The sequence below is a fragment of the Arvicanthis niloticus genome, chromosome 4, assembly GCF_011762505.2.
Source record: "Arvicanthis niloticus isolate mArvNil1 chromosome 4, mArvNil1.pat.X, whole genome shotgun sequence".
In the NCBI taxonomy this organism is placed as follows: domain Eukaryota; kingdom Metazoa; phylum Chordata; class Mammalia; order Rodentia; family Muridae; genus Arvicanthis; species Arvicanthis niloticus.
In genome coordinates this window covers 46119147-46124565 of record NC_047661.1, presented here as the reverse complement: position 1 = coordinate 46124565, position 5419 = coordinate 46119147, and positions in this window count along the sequence as shown.

Genomic DNA, 5419 nt, shown 5'->3' with positions numbered 1-5419 from the left:
TTTTTTCTTTCTGAAGTCACTCTTTTTCTCTAGGCATCTTTCTAGTTACTGCTGAGTTAGGACCACTGATCCAAGAGGTATGGCCACCATTCCTCTTAACAAATACAGCTACTTTCATCCTGTTGTAAGAGGATCCATCTTAAGATAAAGATGAGGATGGCAGCACAGAGATCAGAAAAGATCTTTAGGACATCACTGAGCTCCTGAACTCACCAAATCTCTAGCTACCCTGTCTTCCAACTCCTAGTTACATGAGAGTAAACTGCCTTGGTGGTAAAGTTGGAGTTGGGCATGGTGGCACACACCTGCGATCCCAGCACTTGGTAAGTAGAGACTGGAGGATAAAAAGTTCAAGGATACCCTTGATTCATACTGAATTCAAGACCAGTTTGAGCTAATTAATATGAGAGTTTACCTAAAAATCAGAAATATCAAAAGCAAAAACACCCCCCAACCTCTTTAATGTAGTAAAATCTTCCTGTCTGCCTAGAGCCAAACCCAGGAACTTAAAGAACGTCTGGCATTTCCTTGGAACTGGTTATGAGAGTGGGATGGTCTAGGGCAATAAGGATATGACAGTGGACTGTTCTTAGACAATAAGGATTCCATAGTAGGATAGCCCTAAGCAATGACCCTCGCCCAAACTTCCCAGTTTGCTGTGTCTTTATAACCTGCCCCCAAAATTAAAGTTTCAGAGCTTGATCAGAACCCCAGACTTGCTCTCATTCTTTGTGTCTCTTGTCCTTTCATTCTTTCGCCCCCTTCCCTAAGGTCTTGTCCAATCCCAAGGGCTGGGGCACCTGACAATGGAACCCTCTTTTACAAGGCCAACAATATTTTCCTAACTGTTGGGACGTGGTCTAACAATGGGGAATTCTTCAAGGGGGATTCTGAATGCACGTGAGAAATCTCCAAGAAAACAAGACAAGAGTCTTGTGACCTAAGTTTCTTCAAAAACACCAAATTGTATTTGGAATGTCCTTTTTGCCCCTCCCAGGCATAGCAGACAGCAGTGAGCTTACTCCAGAGTATTCATCACAGCTGGATATTGTTACTTGTTTATGTGCCTCTTTGGAAAACATGTTTTTGCCACATGTCCCTGTGATTGTAAACTTTACTCAGGTGACTCTTCTTAACCATCAGAGTATAAATTGTCTGATGCTCTGAATAAATTTGGCTATTGCATGAGATTTTGGTCTGCCTCATGTTTAGGCCACACTTCCAGGGTTGCAAGCTAGCTTGGAACTCAGACTAAGCTAGCTTTGAACTCAGAGATCTACCTGCCTCTGCTAGCAGGCCCAGAGAATTGGCTTCAGACAGAATGCATACTATAGAAGTCTGTTTTGTTGCTTTCCTATTACCTTGACTGTTTGGGTCCAAGAGTCAACTCAGAAACCACGGAACACTGGTCTTAGTCAGACAGGGATAGTTTATTGAACACACACCCTAAGACTGATTGATTAGAGAGCCATAGCTTAGAATTTGGGAGCTGAGGCTATGACCCTGAGCATTTTTCTATGTCAGCTTATAAAGGCTACAACTATTAAAACAAACAAACAAACAAACAAACAAACAAACAAACAACCACAGTGAGCTCATACACAAGTGCTGGAAGTAATGCCCAGTGGTCAGCCCTGACTCAAGCCATTTTAGATATAACCATTCATATTGACATTTAATTTGAAGGGTCCTACCTGAAGCTTATAATTGTGAAATTTTTTAAGATTAACAAATCTCATAACATACAGAAAATAATAGGGTACATGGTCGGCATGACCCTGCTCCGAGTCAAGTTATTTTTCTGTGTTGGCAGACATGGAACAAAATGGCTACAGCTATGCTGGGGGAATAGACCTCAACATTGACAATATACCATGACCAAGGTAACTTAAGCAATAGCTTAGAGCTTACATTTTGGTCCACAGTCACAAAGCAAAAGACCTAAGTGGGAATGGCAAGGGTTTTTAAAACCTCTAAACCTGATCCCAGTGGCACATTTCCTCCAACAAAGTCACACCTTCCAATATTCCCAAAGAGCTCCACCAACTGTGGACCCAGTATTCAACCATATGATCTTGTGGGGGTTATTCTCATTCAAACCATCAGTCTATGCTGTGCAAATTTAGCATTAACAGCTGCCTGACTCCTTGTTAAAACCTAAGGGGGTTCTGAGCCTGTAGACATTAGGCACTATTTATCTTCATCAAGTCCCCTGAGATTCAAAAGTATCTGTGAGTATGGTTTTGCATCCTTAACTTTTTCTGGGGTAGAAAGATATCTTTTAGTTTTTAAGTTCTTGCACTTTTTTCTTTTCCATTTTTGGCATATATAACTCAGCTGTCTCTGACATTTTAGCTTCTACACTGCTGTCTTTCTGAGTATGGCATGGGAAGATCAGGCTTTTCTGGTCTTTTATCCAGCCTAATCTCCCCTCTAGAGAAACTAAGGGAAAATGAGCAGTAAGATCCCTAAAGAACTTCATTGGCTGACTTCTTGTTCTGTACCTACTTGTAACACCTTGAAGGTCTCGTGGTCTCTGGAGGAGGAATATCATTGGCTGGCAGTTTTCTGTTGGATTCACAGATCTTCTTTCTTGGCTTCATCACTGGTCTATGTTACAGACCAGTTGGTTGGATAGTACAAAAGCCAAGATATACTGGATAACCTCAGACACTCTGGATCTTTGTCTCTGGAGCTAGCTATAAAAAGGCCATTTGGAAAAGTCTGGATTAGCTCAGATTGCTGGACTAAAAGGGTTAAAAATTTTCAAAAACTCCTAACAGGCTGAACAGAAGCAAGAGTACAGGTCAGCTTGGTCGTGAGCTCTGTGTTTCAGGAACTTGACTGACCACAAGATAGATGGTTGAGTACGAATAGGCTCTTTGAGAATAGCCTATACAAAATGTTCCCCATGACTATTCCTTGTACCCTGTCACAAACTAAATAATGTTTTTTTACCTTTAAATTTTCTTTGCCTCCAAAGCCCCGGCCCGGGGTCAGACCCCACTGCCCCTGTGTGGGTCATGAGTCTTGACCTCAGCATGCTGATCAAAATATACCTCTTGCTGATTACATCAAGTTCGGTGTCTTGGGTGACCACTAATTCCTGAGGCTTGGGTGAGGTCCTCCCTTTGTGGGGGGCCTTACAGACAAAGCTTAGGTTCATTGTCTTTGTAATAGTTGCTTCTGCCATGACTCAAAACATGACATTCCCAAACATGGTACCTAGGCACTATTAATATTTTAAGATGAAAGAAATTAAAAACAAAACAACAGCAAAATGAGAAATGCAGAAGCAGGAGTGTGACTCTCTGACCTTCTCTGGCTTACATTTTATGATAGCAGATCCAGAGATATTTATTCTGAGACAAATTAAGTAGAAGTATCTCCCCTAGGGTGTTAGGTAGGTGCTGAGCATTTCTACAAAATATTAGATATTCAAAATCACTATCACTACTATTTATTAAGATTTATTATTACTATTTTAAGTTGTGTTTATGTGTGTCTGTGGGCATGTGCATGTGTCAGGTGTTCGTGGAGGCATCATATTCTTCTGGAGATGGAGTTATAGGCAGTTGTGAGACCAAAGTCTGCAAGAACAGTATGTGCTCTTAATTGCTGAGCCATCTCTCTGTTCCATGAAATATGGCAAGCATCCTACGATACCACCCACCTGGCACACGCCTGGCACAGGTGGACAGGCAGGCTGACCTGTTCTCAGCCCGGCAGACTCTCTGACTCACAGCTCCAAAATCTCTCCACCCGGCTAGCTAAGTTCCCATGGCGGGCTGTTGCCACACATGCCCCACGCTTCCAAATTCCTGTGGCTGGCTGAGGTACCCTGCCGCCATACCTTTCTCTAGAACCCAGTTGAGCTGCCACATTGAGGAAAACACCCACACAATCTTAGTTAGAATCAACAGGTAATGAAGACCCCCAAACTCAGGAGACCCTTCCTCAAGTCTCAGGAAATCACAACCACCCAAAAATCCATATCTGGATGCAATCAGCAGAGGTTTATTAGGGAAGAAAGCTGGCAGCCATCGGTCTAACTACACACTGGCGCAGGAGTAGAGTTCGACCCTGCCAGCCAGTCTGAGGAGGGTTTTAAAGGGAAAAACCACAAGCCAGGGGAGTGGGAAGGGGGTGAGGGGTTGTCAAGGATACAAAACATATAATTAGTGGAACATTTCAGAGGTACTCATCCTAAATGATTAGAGTCATGTGAAAATCACTCTGCACACTCATTCTTCTCAAAAATGTAGTCTTATCATGTCATTACCAACTATTTCAGGTTAAATATTTCTCACTTCCTCCGGTCACAGCCCAACCTAGATGACTTGTATTTTTTTATAGTCAGGAATGTGTCTTCCTGCTTTGGGCTTTTCCCACCCACAGGTGGGTCTACTGCCTGAGGCTTGAGGAATGCAATCCAGCAAGTGTCCTCTGATTCAGGGATAATGTCCTTCACCCAGAATGTGTCCCGACGCAGCGAAGGCCTGAAATCTTATTTTCAGTTCCGCATTCTGGAACCTGCACTTTTTCTGCCCAGGTCTAAGGGAAAAGAAAAAGTCTATATATATTTCATAAAATGGTCTTTATAATTTTTCACTCTACAGTAACACAATTGCTGGGTGCAGAAAATAGCATCCTAATTTTGTAAGCTATTCTATGTTAAATCCTGTGGTGGCAGATCCTGGCGGATCTGCTACCTAAACTGACTACCTCTGGCTACCTACATTGTGCCTCTATGCTCTCTCCCATCCAAAAGGAGGCTTTTTTCCCCTGCCTCCCCACTTCCTGTCTCCTGCCCAAAAGTCCCGCCTCCTTCTCGCCCAGTGATTGGTCCCTTGAAATCTTTATTCATTAGAGGAAGGTTCTGCCAACCTTACTATTCTTAACTGGAAGCAAGCCTTCTAATGCTTTTGTTTTCTATAAAGAAGCAAATATGGAGGAGAAGGTGATTTGACACCTGTTGTTCTGGCTTCCTTGTGAAAGGTTTCTGTAAACAGTCTGTTGGACTGCCCAAATGCTAGCACCATCCACTGGTACCAATTCCATAGATGACTCGAGGGAGGCAGCTCTTGAGGCTATGGTCAAAACAGTCATTTATTGATAGTTGCTTTTGCTAAAAACATTGGCTGCTCACTTGGACCCACAGAACAACACGAAGCTTTACGAAAGCATGATTTGTGCCTTCGACTTGTGCCTGTCTCTTTTATGTTGGGTCATCTGCTTAACTGTTCAAGTCATTATGTTAATCATTCAAGGAGTGTTTGTCTAACCTATCTCCTCCACCTTTAAGGCGAAGGGGACAGACATCAATCATTGTTCTAAATCTATAGTTATCTTGGATTCCAAGTAGAGAAAAACCTCATGGGACAGACCTCCCCCAACACACACACACACACACACACAC